The sequence below is a fragment of the Coturnix japonica genome, chromosome Z (assembly GCF_054131305.1).
Source record: "Coturnix japonica strain WE chromosome Z, WE-NBRP24, whole genome shotgun sequence".
Taxonomy (NCBI): domain Eukaryota; kingdom Metazoa; phylum Chordata; class Aves; order Galliformes; family Phasianidae; genus Coturnix; species Coturnix japonica.
The window spans coordinates 38543706-38561013 of record NC_140702.1 but is presented as its reverse complement, the minus strand read 5'-3'; the positions used below and the strand labels follow the sequence as shown (position 1 = coordinate 38561013).

At 36.2% G+C, this 17308-nt stretch overlaps 1 protein-coding gene across 11 annotated transcripts in view; it reads right to left on the bottom strand.

Annotated features, from left to right (window-relative positions):
- PRUNE2 (prune homolog 2 with BCH domain) overlaps positions 1-17308 on the bottom strand; it is a 136503-nt gene that overhangs the window by 74131 nt on the left and 45064 nt on the right. The gene's annotated exons all lie outside the window — the stretch shown is intronic.

Genomic DNA, 17308 nt, shown 5'->3' with positions numbered 1-17308 from the left:
TTCCATGCTGCAGACAGTAGAAGTTGCCATGCCTGAAGAAGTACTAAAAAGGTAAATATATATATACCTTTTTGCAAAAACACGTAGTCTAGGATCTAAGTAGTCTAGTCATAGTCTAAGCTTTTTATCTTCCGAGTTACCTTGTGCCTTGCAACTGACAAAAGAGAAGCTAATAGCACAGTTTAAATACAGTTGAGTAAAATACAAGTCATTTCTATCTCTAACCTGTTATATATGATTTGGACCTGAAACCGATTAGTCTAGACTGCGAAATCCACAATCAATTTACAAGCCAGCTGGCATCAAAAGATAAACAAAATCACCTCAAGAGTACTTCTTACTACTTATTAGTTACACACTAGCATCATAATGGAAGGAGTTAATCTCCTTTGAGAGTAAGTGATTGTACTTTGGAGTGGCTCTCCCAGAAAAAAAAATAAGAAAATAATTTTGATTCAAGACCAGTATTTTTCCCATTTGCAGATGGACATCTGTATTTTCCATGGTGGCCTCATGCCCATGAATATTGTTCCTCAAACTTTTGAAACAGGAATTATAAGTATCTGCTATTCCAAGATGGAGATATTAAAAATGAGTACTAATTTTTTGGGTCACAGTACACAAAACATTATGTGATTTTTCAGGATTCCTAACAATCCACAGGAATTAAATTTCACAGAACTAGCATGAATACTAAACAAAATGTGGCAGGTCTTTTTTATGTTACTAATGCATAGCTACTCAAACGTTTTATCTCAATAGTAAGACATCTGTCTATTCCACAGTGTATCTGTGTATAATGCACATTTTTTAACAGCAGTGAATGAATGAGAAGTTGAAGCAGAAAATACATTACCTGCTATGGGCATGGCACCATTCCAAAGGAAAAAATATTTTTAGCAGTTTTGAACACAAAACAAAGTCTTTCCACCATTCTCTTGAATATTACATTCTTTCATCTCACTGAAAACTAGCTCTGATTTTTGTGTGTTGGTTTCTGCTAACTTCTCATTACTTACTTTTGTTGAAAAAAATAGGCACTTCTTACTTGATGCTAAACTGTTCATCTGATGAGTAGGAGGTAATCTACCATTGCTATCTTTAAGTTTGTTTTTTTTAAAAAAAGGTGTTGTTTTTTTTTTTTAATTGGTCCAGAGAATTATTCTGAGATACAAGTACAGTTAATGACTGATAACATTCAGTGGAACTTAAAACAGTAAGTATGTTCTGCAACATCTCTCAAATAAGTCCACATCCTGTGTATTTAACAAATATGGCTTAAAAGAAGTTAATATAAGTCACTAGATGGAATGTATACTGGCGAAAGACCAGTACAAATGCACTAGAGAAATATCAAGTACCCTTTAATCAAATGTCTTTCCAAGTAGGGTATATTTCAACATCTCACAATATGTTTTTCATCTTTATTCTGGTTCTTAGTTTATTTGGAGAATGGCCTAGGGCCAAATGAATCCTTACTACTGACGTATTTCACATAAATTAATGGATAAAATATTTCCATATAACAAGATATTTCATCAGAAAATGCAAAACAATGTCCAGAATCCTAATAAAAGCTGTTATGTCTGAAATGAGTTATCTCAGTAGTGACTTGGGCTCAGATTTATTGTACAGTTCATCAACTTCTCAGCATGCTGGATAATGAATGTTTCATTTACATTGCTAATTGCCAAGCCATGGTTCCTTCAACCTTTAACCCTTACGCTTTATCACATTGTCACCATATGTCAATATAATTGCATTTAACATTCCAAATAACTAACTTTTTCACGAGGTCAACAGATCTGTTTCTTTTAAAGCTTTACCAGTGGGATATCTTTAGATCTACCACACACATACACATACACAAAGATACTATATAGATGCCCCAAAACTAATGTCTTTTGTTGGTGGTGGTGTTTTTTTTTTTTTGTTTGTTTTCTTTTTCCAGAAAACAAAGCTCCCATAACCCAAAATAAGCTATTTTACACTAAACTCTGCATTTTCCCACGGAAACTACATCATCTGAGAGCGTCAGCTTTTCTGTCTATGAAACACTCTCAAAGAGGACCTAATATGAGATGTCACCTGTATCTATATAAGATTTTTTACTCTCGTTTTCTTTGTTATGTGGAATTACATAGTTAATTTCACACACCATAACATCTTCATTTTGTTTTCTCCAAATTGTACAATATGTGGCTGTAAGTACCATCCAAGAGGGCTATATCTGTGGTGCAACAGCACTGCTGCTCATCAGCCTAAAATTATATCTTCCTTCAATGGCACTGGACTATATCTTATTTTTAGGATAATTTTATTTTATGTTGTTTCTGAAAGCCCATTTCTTTCATTTGACCTTGATCACAAATGGCTCTTCTAGCTCTGAAATCTTCACTGTCAATAGTTTCAAATTTGCACAGATAAAGTCAAATGATACACAGGATAAACTGTTCTGGAAACAGATTTTGCTGCCAACTGTAATAGAGCCAGTTTTAGCATTTTGCTGGAGTAATTACATTAGACAACTTCAGAACACCATGACCCTCATCGCTGATATAGTTATGATTGTAGGAGAAATTCTAACTTTGGGGAAAAAAAAAAAAAAAAAGAAAGAAAAAAAACTCTGCACAGCTGCCTTAAAAGAGGCTTCCGCAAGGAGAGTGTTGAGCTACTCACAGGTGATCAGTGATAGGATGTAAGGAAACAGTCATCTCATCTCTGTGACCCTTTAATCTGACACATACTCTACACCTTTCATACTGCATATATGTTCTGTGCCACATCAACATGCGATATGATTACATACCTCTTTTCTAACTCCTACATTCACATTTCTGATCAGACGCATAATAGCTAAAAGGTTTCTTTCAGTTGCTACTACCACCTTTTCCTACTGCAGACACTTGACTCTATGCCTAAAAAATTACAATACAACAATAATAATCAGAAACTAGAATGGAGTTGCAGGCATGAAATACCCAGCCTATCTTAGGAAGTGCTTATATCTTTCTCTTGCATCTTGTAAACAAAAAGTTACATATGAGCATATATTACTGTCAACATAACCCTCCTTCTAAACTGTAGAAAATTCTCTTTTAAATTACCTGCAGTATCTTCTCAATAAATAACCATTTATCATTCTTTACTGATCATCTTCCTAGATGTCACAGAGGACTTTTTCTGCTCCCTGCTAGCTTGGACTAGATGTAACTTTCTCATTTACCTATACATAAAACACGAGGAAAGGCAGAACATCAGAGCCCCCTTGAATTACATTAAGAACAGAAATGTACAGACTTTTTTTTTCCTGAAATCTTTCAATGTATTAAATATAGATTTTTTTTCAAGGTTAAAAAAGTCAAATTCCACAACACTGCCAGGACTACTATTTCTACATGCACACCATCTAAGACTCAAAAAATATTGCATAAAAGAACTCCTAATCACAAAAAACTTTATCTATATAGGTCAAATAGTGCATTCCTAGCAGATTTAAGCATACTATGGTTATCCACTTGCAGCTGTTTCTGTGGAGTCAAACTTTGTCTGTATGCTAACAGATAACATCATCATATTTTGTGAAGAACAATGGCATCAAGCACAGATACATCACTGCCTGTATAGAAGATTTGAAAATATGCCTGTTTTATGACTACTTAATACTGGATCAAAAATATAACCAGATTAAATGGCACTTCAACTGTGTTCAGAATATGACTTTGGAAAGACTGAGGGTACAATACACAGGGGACTCCTCATTGCCTAGTTTACTTCAACCTTCCAACTACTTCCAGTTGTCAAAAGGCCCTATAAATCAGCATTTTTAAAGAACAGTCATAGCATAATATGTACAGATCCCAAATAGTCAACAGTGGCACCTGACTTCAACTGGCTAATATTCATGGAAATTTTAATACATAAATAAAAATGAACAAAATGAGTACTCTCATGGTTCTACTCACCAGAGCATTTTGAAAATCCTTTGGATTTTACTGTTACACTGTTAGTACTATGAGTCCACAGGAAGTAAGGCTGAGGTTTGACTTCTGAGTAAATATTGGTTTATACTAAAAACACAACTCCATTACCTCAGAGGATCTGTGTAAGTGTAACTGACTGGAACACTGTAAACAATTAGGATAATGATATAAATGAAGAAAGAATTCATACTAGACCATAAAACAACCAATATTTTCTATTTATTCATCTACAAGTATTTACAGATTATTTCATGAAGATAAACAAGATGCAGCATCCTAGAGAAGTATAAAAGCACCCAGGAATAAACAGAGAAACAAAATTGGCCATTCTGATTAACTCCTGATCAAAAAGACTGAACAAGAAGAAATCCAACACTACTATGAAAACCAATCTGAAAGTTAATCATGAAACCTATGGATCTTACTGCCAGCCTGGGGACATCACTCAGAAGAACACTGAGCAGAATCTAAAGAAAAGTGTCATATTTATTTGAAAAGAATACCTGCAGGTTTTGTGAGTAAAGCAACTTTGAAAAAATGTTTCCTAATAGAAATCAAATGATTGTTCAAAGAAAGTTTATTGCACTTTATATCTAATGCATGCACAGTTTTTAATTATTTGGCTGAGTCCTCAGATCTATAATAGGATTGTGCAGGCTCCTTGCTGAAAAAAAAAATATCAAAACAGAAAGGAAAGTATGTGCATTTCTTAAGTCCATTGTACATATCATAAAGCACAGGAGAGGACTTCCACCAAGGCTTTTTTAAGAATAATTTTCTTTTGTAGCTATTTCCTATTAATTACAATATCACTTGTGTAATGGTAGCAATTTTCTTATCCTGCAGTTTGTGTCTGTTTATGTAACGGAGATTTTTTGTTCTGATAATGTAAAATATGCTTGCTCCTAACTAAAGATGAAATCTAATTTTTCTTATTTTTAATATACTCTCCCAATTTCAGAGTTGGAAACAGTGATGAAAGAGGGTTCACTTGGGTTACTGCTACATGCTCAATCATTCACATTTTTCCCCGGTGATTTTTCACACAGACACACACAGGACCGGTGCGGGCAAAGTTCTATAGAGTCCTCAAAGAACAGTTATGGCATCAGAATCACTAAAAGCAGAAGGTAACCCACAGAGAGAAAGAAAACAGATAGGCAACAGCAGGAGGAAGCCCTGGAAGCTTAAAAAAAATTGGAGATTTTCAAAATATTGATGCCAAGGATTTCCATGATTTTAAGTCTCAAGAAAAAAAAAACAAACAAACATACCAATATTTATTTTGTATCTCCATCTTAGTGTGTTCCAAATCCTAGCAGTGAATCAGAGCATCAATGCATTCACTCAGCTGGTGATCCTCCTGTGGAGGCCCAGTGACAAGCTAAGGCTCCCCATGCTACCACGAATACAGACATGCTTTCACCAACTGCACGTCATGGAGAGAGCCTGGCCTGGGGGTCACGCAGCATGCCAACTAGAGTAGGATGTAATTCACACACTGCTCCAGCAAGTCAGCCTCGTGGTGAGACACACAGCATTGCAGTCTTTGCTAAGTCCCAGCTGAGGGGCAAATAAATATATACAGAACTGAATGCCACAAGTATATGGGATGAATCTGAATATGTTTCAGCTCAGTTTACAAAAAAAATGGGGTGTGGGGAGAATATTAATATTTTCATTGCCATTTTTTTCTGTTCACTCACTGTGTGTTTACCATAAATTAGACCTGCTGAGAGTGTGATGCTGAGCAACCCATATGGCAAATACTCAACTGAGAAATGTGAAAGGAAAATCTTTTTTGTTTCTAAATTATTTTTAGTTCCTTTACTTAGAAAGTCTTGTATAACAGCAAACACTAAGAAACAGCCCTTCAAGCACTATTTTTATACAGAAGAAGAGTCAACAAACTTATCAGGACAAAAACAAAAAAAAACCAACAACAACAAAAAACAAAAAACAAAAAAAATCGCCACATTTTCAGTCTAATATGATTCAGTAATTGATGAAATCATATAAAAGACAGCATATAGTACTCACTCAAGTTTTTTGATTTTAATGCATAAAGATAAATTAGCATAAAGAGTATTTATTCTATATCATCCCTAAGCATTTCTCTAGACAAAACAATCCACAGCTAGTGTAGGCACTTGCTGATCTACCAACAGCTCCTAACTTAATTTCAGGTAAAAAACAAAACAAAACAAAAAAAACATAAAAACCAAAACTATTCACTGTTCAACCTTTTTCTTTTGTAGCAAACATTTGGAGAAACAATCAGCTTGGTACCAAGGAAACCTAAATAAAACCATGTCCATTTTATACTTGATAAAAGCCTGATATGAGCCAGCAAGCTGAGGTCAACTGTATCCTGGGTTGCATGAACAAGGGGTGGCCAGCAAGGCAAAGGAGGTAACTGTGTCCCTCTGCTCTGCCCCCTCATGAGGTACCATCTGGAGTACAGCACTCCAAGAACAAGAAGTACATGGAGTTGATGAATCTGATCCAGAGGAGGCCATGAAGATCAGAGGGGTGGTGTATCTGTATGTATGAAGAAAGGCCAAGGGAGCTGGGATTGTTCAGCTGAGAGAAGGGCACACTGTCATCTTCCAGAACTTGAAGGGCACTTACAAATCAGAGGGAGGGTGCTTTTTTACATGGTCTGATAGTACTGATAGGATAAGGGCGAATGGTTTTAAACTAAAATTAGGAAGATCTAGCTTAGAACTCAGGAGTAAATTCTTTTCTCAAAGGGTGGTGAAGCACTGGTGCAGGTTGACAAGAGAAGTCACAGATACCCCATCCTTGCAGCTGCTCTAGTCCAGGTTGGACAGGGACTTGGGCAACACGTTCAGAGGAGGGCTACAAAGCTGGTGAGGGGTCTGGAGCACAGGCCTTATGAGGAGAGGCTGAGGGAGCTGGGATTGTTCAGCCTGGAGAAGAGGAGGCTCAGGGGAGACCTTATTGCTCTCTATAACTTCCTGAAGGGAGGTTGTAGTGAGCTGGGGGTTGGCCTCTTCTCTCGTGTTATCAATGATAGAACTAGAGGGAATGGTTTTAAGCTGTGTCAGGGGAGATTCAAGCTGAACATTAGGAAGTACTTCTTCTTGGAAAGGGTAGTCAGGCATTGGAATGCACTGCCCAGGGAGGTGATGGAGTCACCGACCATGGGAGTGTTCAAGAAACGTTTGGATGTTGTGTTGATGAATATGATTTAGCTGGGAAGTATTGGTAATGGTTGGACTAGATGATCTTCTAGGACTTTTCCAACCTTGATAATTCTGTGATTCTGTGATTCTGTTGCACACGGCATTCTACAATTCTATGAATTCTGAGTGTGGAGTCCAGGCCCAGAATGCTGATCAGATCTCTTTGATAGCTTGCAAAAGGGAAAAACAAAAGGTAAAGATTCCAAGTGGAATGTTTACACTTCTGTATTTGAAAGGCTGTAGTTGTTGCTTGTTTCTGTTGTTGCTTGTTTTGTTTGTTTGTTTGTTTTGGAGAACCAAAGTTTCTGTAAACTCAGTGAAAATTTGAACAACTGCAACACAGAAATAGTGAAATGAAGTCAGGTTAAAGAATACCTAGAAGTGACATTTGTCATTCTGTAAAAAGAACTTTATAGATGTTTGCTAGAAATATAACACAGCAGAGGCAAGAAAGTGTATCACAACAGGTACCTTACTAGTTCTGCTATTTAAGGAGATGGACTGTTAAAAGATACGAATGACAAAAGCAGTCTTGAACAGAGTAACCACAAAATGATAATGCTCTCAATTCCTGGTGATCAGGAGGGTGACTGGCAAAACTGCTACCTTCAACTAACTTTCAGAGTTTGCACTGTTTAGAATGGAGGGTGGAAGAGTCTCTCGTGAGACAGTCCTAAAGGGCAAAAAGTGTCCAGGAAAAGTAAATTAACAATAAAAGGAGGGCCAAGGGGAATCTTCATCCTTTATTAGATGAGGCAGGGAACACGAACACTGAGGGTGAAGAAAAGGCCTCAATGACTTTTAAAGGCAGAAGCAGAGAAGAAAGACCAGTCCTCAGGGTACTCAGCCCTCTGAACTGGAAGACAGGGATTAGAACCAGAACACCTTGTAATTCAAAAGGAAATGACCTGCTACTTCATGTACACTATCACAAGTCATCCATCCCATGGTGCTAAGGGAGATAGCTGAAGTGCTCTCTAAGTGCTCTTCCATCAGTTATTAACAATCTTGGTAAACCAAGGAGGTCCCAGGTGACTGGAGACTTGCCAGTGTGCCCCTCTACAGGAAGGGGTAGAAGGAGGATCCAGGGAATTACACAACTGTCAGTTCGACTTTGGTATTGGGGAATCACACAGTATGTGCAGGACAACTACGAGGTCAGTTCCAGCCAGCCAGGTTCATGAAAGGCAGGTCCTGTTTGACCAGCCTCATCTCCTATCACCAAGTCATCCACACAGCGAATGAGGTAATGGCCTTAAGTTGTGATGGGGAGGTTCAGGTTGGATATTATGAAAAAAATATTATCTGAAGAGTGGTCAATCATTGGAACAGGCTGCACAGGCACATGTTGAAGTCATCACTCCTAGAGGTTTTCAAGAAAAGGGTGGATATGGAACTTAGGGACATGGTTCACTGGGCATGGTAGTGATGGGTTGATGTTTCAACTAGATGACTTTGGAAGCCTACTCTAGTATCAGTAATTTCACAATTCTATGGTTCTAAGAACCCAGAATGGGAGTAAATAAATATCAAGTATAAACTTCTGTTGACAAAGGGAAAAACCAAGATAGAAGAGATCCTCTTTAGTTGGTCATGCAAAAGAAGAAACATTATCCTACAAGGAAAACAGAATTTTGACGTATTGTTTTGTATTCTGCTACCAACTACACAGTCCTAGACCTGAGTGAAAGAACCAGGTATTTCACATTCACATGCATTGTTTCCTTCTTGGAGACTGAAGATAACATTCTCCCAACCACAAATTAGTTGTATATATACCGGAATGATCCATCTCTACAGTACAAATACCATACATATAAATAATCTGGTGTGATACAATTAATCAACTGCCAGAATTTTCATTTAGTGTAATCATATTGACCTCAATAAACATTTTCTTGTTTTACATCAGCATAAGTATTTTGTTCAGAAAGAACAGAGACTGTTAGAATCCTGGAAAACAGCTGTCAGATACACATAAGAAATTCTAGGACACTGAGACAGTCAAAATTGCAGCAACAGCAAGTGTTTTTGTGCTGTTGTTTGTTTGTTTTTTTTAACCTGAACAGCAATGTGAAGTTTGTGACTTTGTGAAAAAATATATTTTAAAAAAAAAAAATTACAAGAATAACCCAAGCCGGAGAAAGGAAAATCTCTCCACCGCTGTGTTTTCAGTCAAAGCATTTGACGTAGTTTTAGTTGTATAACCACCAACACAAGGATAAAGAAAATAACAAGCGTCAATTTACTGAGACCCACACACTGAGAAAACTAATTGAAAAAAAATTTAACCAGATACATTTTGGGAAAAATACACTAAAAAGCTCTCTAAGACTTCAAATACTTCCTACTATTATAACGATAATCAATAAATTCCATCTATACTTAGAAAATCAGATGAAAAATGTTATAAGCATTTCATAAATTAGTACCCTGAAATTTTGTCAGACACAGCACTCGACTTCAAGCAGGCTCACAGCATACTCAGTTACAAGGAGTTGTAAGAAGGGTCTTCCCTGTTACCAGAGCACACAAAAGTTGCAGGTGGGTGAGGGGGAGGCAGGAATTACATAGTACTTCTAATCAATTTAATTAATACAAGACTCCAAAATATTACTACATTTTAAAATGACTAAAAGATGCAGGGCTGAGCTCCTAATATGTAGCAGAGGGTATAACATTAATTGGTGTGTACTAATATCACAGGCTATCATAATGTTTACCAACGATAAGCATTTATTCACTTAAATTCCAGTGCAAAAATTCTTTTATGTACATGATTTGCCAACCAGATAGGACAAAGTAAGTATTTCAGGACACAGCAGATTTTTTTGTTTTGTTTACCTGCATAAAATACCACCATTCTAAATAAAAATTGCAAAATTTTACAGGTGTGTGTATATGTTTTTCTGAATTCCATAATGAAAAATAGAAAAGCAGTCACCAAGAAAGATATTTGCTTCTTCTATATCTATCTGTTGCTTCCCGTGGATATGACTGTGGACTTATGCAGTAATACTAACACCAGCAAACACAAAATACATTATTTTACTTATAGCTTGAATTATTTTGTAATCTTGGTTCAACAGTTTAATGTTCTACACTAAGTTGTTTCCCACACAATAGGCAAAGAAAAAAAAAAAAAAAAGGAAATAGCAAAAAAGCAAATCTAACTTTTCTGTAATATTTACATTGCTGTTATTCATATTATGCCTCCTTATTTTCATGCATTATGGCCAGATCTTAAAGTATTAAGTGCTCAAGTTATGTTTTACATTAGCATAAGTAAAAGTATAATCTATTTCACACCAAAAAACTATTTTTATGCTGAACATTTCTCAAAACAGCACCTCCCGCTGTCAGTGTCTATGCCCCATGAACAGCTGAGCTGAAATGCTACTGACAAGAACGAGGAGAGTATACGAATGATGAATTAGTCAGCTTTGTAGAAGTCAGGAATGCAGTTCAATAATGATATTACAGATACTGCTTTATTTAGCTGAGAGATATGTGTGTTATAAAGCCATATTTTATACAGATATTTCACATGTATAATAAAGATTGTATGTAGAGAAATACATTTCATAAACAATACAAAAGAAAATACAGTTTATCTTCTTGAATAATATGCTTGTAAATACAAGCACATTTTCATGTTAAATGTTAGTATATTAAGCTAATGTGCATCTTTATTCATTTAATCATTCTAGCAGCTATTTTACTTTGTTTATTAAGTTTTGAACCAAGATTGAGCAAAACAATAGCATAGACCAAATTACCAAATTCAGAATAAATGTCAGATAAAATTTAACAGATGAAGTCTATGCAATTTCTTTAGACACTGAAATAAACTGAAAATAACATACACGATTGCAGAACTGGTACTGTTGTATGCAGAACTGTATATCTCAGACAAGAGGTGATGCTGCAAGTACACAATATCGCTCTGATGCTTCTGGTTTACTATGTGAGTCATGAAAGCAGTATAGAAGGATATAATCAAATACATCTTTCAAATATGATTTTAATAACACAGGCTTGAGCACAGGCTGATTTGGAATCACTGATAAACAAAGTTGTCTTGGCAAGTTTTAGTAGTTCACTTTCAATTCACGAGGAACTCTAATACATACCTTGCCTGACACATTCCATCACTTCATATGGACAGACCTTAGTGAGTAGGGGCACTTAATCCCATATCACCCTCATGTGATCCCCTGGAAACAACCTAGTCTTAATTTAAATCTACATGCAATCCTGGTAATCACTACAACCAACATTGAGAAGCACTTAATCTAAGGTTCTTCTTTCCAGTTTCTTTTCACACCTTTGAAGATGAAGAAATAACTGCAAGGGAGAATTCAGCAGATTTACCTCAGCTCTCCACACCATGGATCGTGCTCATTGCAGTTGAGATACTTAGTCTGACCTGAGGCATCAACATAACAGCCACCATCCTCCAGAACACTTCATTCTGACATTTAAATATGAGTGTGGTATTTACATTAATGCAATTAATGCATGTCTGACTGTATTACACAGTCCTATAAGGGGACAACTTAACCCTCCTAATGCTTCAAAAAAATCAAATGGAAGCATATTTGAGCTTTGCGTACTATATATGTTATACATTTTTCTACAGGCAGATCTCTCACACTGACATTTTAAGACCTTAATTAAGGTTGATTTATTTACAAATGGTATGTTTTCAACTCTCAGAAATGATGTATTTAATGTTTTATTTTTAAACACAATTAAAAAATAATATATAAATATATACATACTGCAAATGTAATACAGATAACAAATTCATTTAAGCCCATTTATGCACATTAGTGACACACCATGTGGCAGAAAGACTAGGACTACAAGAAGACCCCTTGGCGATTTATTTTATATTAAATCCCTAATGGCCTCTTCTCATCTTTGCAAAAATATGCACAAAAGTCCAGACTATGCAGCCATTGAAATGAGTGGTTATTTATTTGCTAAACGAGAACCCTATGTTTAATGTTCCTTAAACATAAGGTAGTCTGCAAAAGTCGCATTCCTACAGCTCCATACATCATTTATTTTACATACCCTAACTTCTCACAACAGGCATCAGAAAAATATCTCTACACAGCATTGCTACTGTAAGTTACTAAGAATTTTGTTTCCGATTCCATTACTGGAAGATTAAATGTTAACATGTTTACTTGGGGCTTTCTTCTTGTTTTGTTTTTAGCATTAAAAACAAATTCATGTGCCAATTTGATATCATTTAAAATATGTTTATATTTATACCACAAGAAAAAAGTTTCCAAATGCGTAACTATGGTCCAGTTGTTACAGACAGACAAAAAAGGGTCCAAACCTTCAAACAAGCATATTGGAGATTCACATAACAACACATCATAGATAGACATCTATCACTTGTTTTACATGCACCAGTTGAGACAGAGATCCTTGCTTTGTACATCTTATGTGTACTCCCACATTTTTTTGCTACATACATACGAACTAGAACAAATGAGCAGTGTAGTTGCATGTCAAACCACTATTAAAAAGTAGAGTAAAAATAAAATTGCATCTCTGAGATCAGACTACTTATCTTCTGGTATGCAGATCCACTGTGCTTCCAAAGACCTAAATTTCCTATGTTCTGGTTGCTGAAACAGTCACTTTGATTTTGGCTAAGACATAAAATCACAGAGAGGAAACTTGTTGCATGAGCCAGAGCTTTTTCTTTGTACTACCCCTAATTTGTTTGGAATAGTAGGTGGTGTCAAATAGACTATTAATGGACTGCCTTAATTATCACAGGAGGAATCTGATTTTTCTATTGTCCAAATCTATTTCAAATTCTGCAAGGAGACAAAACAAATTTTCATGAAACAGAAGATTAAGGACTCAGTCCAAACAGATGTATTATTTAGCTTGAACTTCAGGAGCGATTTCAACAAAAGTGATCATGCATAAAACCTGAGCTTTAATCCACTGTACTAGACTTAGAAAAGCAGAACAGAGAGTTCAGTTTAAAAGTAAGTGTTCATTCCGCAGGAAAAGAATGACTTTCACAGAAAGTCACATTGAGAAGATATTTCCCATTTCCAAGAGAATTCCAGCAGAGAACAAGAAAAACATACTCTCAGGGTATAACATAGTGTAACAGAAATTAACTACAATGCATGCATTGAATTTTGCTACAATATCCTATGAGTAATCATTATTTGGACCTGGGGAAACTTCGTGGTAAAGGGCAACAAAAATAACTGTAATATGGGCTCTGATGCTGTTTTCCCCTCTACATTAAAAATACAAACAAACAAATAAATAAATAAAAATTAAAAAGCCACTATTCTGCATATGAAATCCAGGCAGCACATACTCTGGCAGCCAGTCACTAGAGAAACAAGTCTCATTTCAACTTACAGACTTTAAGGTCAGGTAAATCTGAAGCACATTTTTACCAAAAAATCTGAAGCTTTTGGATCTGAAGCACAGATCCAAAAGTAGTTAACTCAAAAAAATGCAGAGCTTTACACAAATTCTCAGTAAAATCTGAACACTCCCCTGCCTTCATGCCACCACTTCCTACTCCAGCAACACTGGAAAGCTTTTCCTGTCTCAGGACACTTAAACATCATCCAGCCAACAACTAGCAAGCCGACAGAGAATGGATCTAAATCACACACAGTTGAATAACATCAGCACTGACATACAAATAAAGCATTGAGAGCAGTGCACTATTAGTTCCTGTGTTCACACCTTTCTTCAAAAGAAACTGTTGAGAATGGGAGTCTGCCTTTGTGTGTTGGCTGACCAGAGAGGCTATGGATGCCCCTACCCAGAAGGTATTCAAGGCCTAAGTTGAATGGGGCTTTGAGCAACCTGCTTGAATGGGAGGTATCTCTTGCCTATAGCAGGCAGGTTAAATCTAGATGATCTTAAAGGTTACCTCCAACCCAAACAATTCTATCACTCTAGGATTCTAGGATTCTATGAAAGAAACTTACCTCCAGGCCAAGATTCGTCTAAAAAGAACTTCCACCCTCCCATGAATTTAGTATTTTTTTTCAGAATTTACTCTCAACAAAAATCTGTAAACTTAACCAGAAATGTTGATAAGAAGACCACAAAATTATCTGACAATGTGCTACTGAGCACATGAGTTAGAATATCAGATTTATTGATTTCTGACTGTCTTCATTGTACCAAAAAGTTGGGTGAAATCAGAGTTTGGGTGTCAAGCTATAACACTTTCATTCTACATATACTCATATATCACAGTAGGAGATTCATGCTTCTGAGCAGTTTACAATACAATCACAGAACCGCTGTCTTTTGTTTTGTCAGCTGTACGATAGAACAGTGAATCAAAGCAAATAGAACTGAGCCTATCAAAATCCCTTAAATGAAAAATGCTTTTACTTATCTGTTGATTTAGGAAAGAATTCGACCTTGTGAAATTTCTGAAGAAACAATCACATACACATATTCACCACCTGCAGCCAGTCTGCATTTCACATCCCTTAATCATATCTGCAGAGCACATTCAGGATAAGTGTAAAATCAGCATCAAAAATGCTGAGAAAATACAAAAGCCATTAAAATTTGTGAATTCTCAGATCATAACCAAAATCTAAGTGGAACACAGATGTGGACTTTGTAATTCCATTATGGATACCATGTTTCCAATACTATGTGAAGTAATTAGCACAGAATATTTTTGCAAGCCACCCAGTTTATCACAGTTAAGACCATATCATCCTCAACAGCTTATATATATATATATATATATATATATATATATATATATATATATATATTTATATTTAAAATGTCTCATACTAGTGAAACACTGTAAATAAGAGAGTTCAGAAAACATTGTAGCAAACTGCATTAAAGCAGGAAAAGCAAAACTGCACTCCAGACAAACTCTGAAATTAACAATCCTTTTTAGAAAAAAGTATTAGTTTCTAAACGTCACAACTAAAAAAAAGGCAGTTACGCCTCTAGGGTAAAAAACAAAACAAAACAACAACAATAACAACAACAACAACTTTCTTTAATATAAAATATTTACAGCAAAAGGTGAAGAGAAATGCCAAAAAAAATGCTAAGTAATTGTTACGGTTTTGCAATTTGGTTGGTGTTGGTATTCCACATCAGAACACCATGCCTAATAATGGGAGTAAAGGGGACAAGTTTTTTTTTCTGTGGACTGCCTTAATGGGCATGTGGGGAGGGGCACCGGAAGGGAAGGGAGGAAGGGGACCAGGTTGCTGGCCCGGCTCCCTGCGAGGAGACAACGTGGTCGGAGCTCCCCGCCTTCCGCAGCTCCATCGGTGAGATTGGAGACTTGGTATTCTCTTTGTTGAAACTCTTTTGTTGTTGTTTAGCGTTATTAGGTTATTAAACTGCCGTTCGTTCTCAGATCACCTTTTTCCTCCTTCATTTTTTTTTTTTTTAGACCCAATCGCAGTCTCCCTTCCCTTCCCCTCTCCCGAAACGCACGTGGCCGCGCAGTGCCGTACAGTGCCGCTAGAGAAAGGGGGGCACTTTCGTTCCTGCTCCCCCGGGTTTGTTCCCACTGTCCCTGAGTAAGCTCTAGAGAGAACTCCATGACAGTAATGTTAAGTAATAACAATACTAAAGTTATGATTAGAAATAATCTGTCTTCAGTAAATTTCTGATCACTTGTTCTTTTTACATACAATGGAATCTACTTTCCTTCCCCAACAGCCACTAGATGCACCCACAGAAATAAAACGGTGAAACTTCTACTGTTTGATCACCAGATATTGCCACTCCTTGAAAAAACTGTGCTAGCATCAAATCTTACACAGTTGCTGAGAAGGTTTTGAAGACTAGCTTGCTTTTTTTTTGAAAAAGTATTGTTGCCAAATCCAGTTTACCACAAGGAACAGTGTCAGGTCATAATGACTCTGAGCAGTAAAGATAAGTTCAAGCATATTTAGCTGGAGCTTTGATGTGTGGAGCACAAGATCTACATTCTACATAGTCTTCAAAATAATTTAAATAAAAATAAACTATAATGCTATATCTAGTTCCTCATTACTAGCCCAGTCTACACGACATTCAATGAAACTGACAAAATAAAAAAGATTTTAAAAAAAGAATAAGAGGAAGAGTTCGTTAAAGAACTTTTAAATGCTTGTCTTCTCTTTTGGGGATTTATCCTACTATACTTCTCCCCTTCACTCTTTACTCCCAACTTAAGCATAATTTTCATAAGCGAAATTACAGTTAATAAAGCAGTGAAGGTTTTGACCATGCTAAAGCCTGCTTGATGTGAAGAAAGTAACAGATTCTGATTTATTTCTTCATTATTTGATACAAAGATTGCTTTGAATGCCTTACTATACAAGCTGAAGAAAAAAAGCAGAAATGTGTGGATTATTAATAGTTAGATTGTACCAAAAACTTCCTCATCCACAGAAGCACCTTTTATTTGCATGCCAAATACAGTTATATTTGCATTTACTTCAGGTCCAGATAACCTAACATCCATAATACCAGTTATCTTGACATAGTGACACAAAACAGATCACAGAAGTTTTCCTTAAGAAACGGTTAAATGTTTGGGACAGGTTGAGAAAGAAAAGTCAAGCAGCCTCTTTCAGGCTGTCTGAGGGACACTCGTTAAGAAAAATGCTTAGTTTTGATCCAAAAGATCAAAATTCTATGGACTTCTTTCCTATCATGGTCCTTTTTTTCTCATTTAATTTTTGTACAAATATGGTCAGTCCATCTATATAGCAATGGACACAGTTCATCACACAGTTTCATGTGTGAGGAACAAAAGGATACTCTCTCCTTTCAAAGAGCTGAGGAAATGCTACACCAGATACATAAATTGTACAGCACAGCGTAAGTGAAAAGGACAAAACACTAGGACAAAACACTACTGAAGAGTGACTAGAAACTTACACGTTCAGTATGCCCAAAGGCTGCAGTTCGCTGGTGCCAACTTTCTTACGCACCATGAAATTAACTAATAGTAATAATAATAATAAACAGAAGCAAAACACTGACAGTCAGATCACAAACAGCTACTCTTCCAAAGTTAGAAAAAATTCTGCTCATATACAATCTAAAGAAAATACAAGG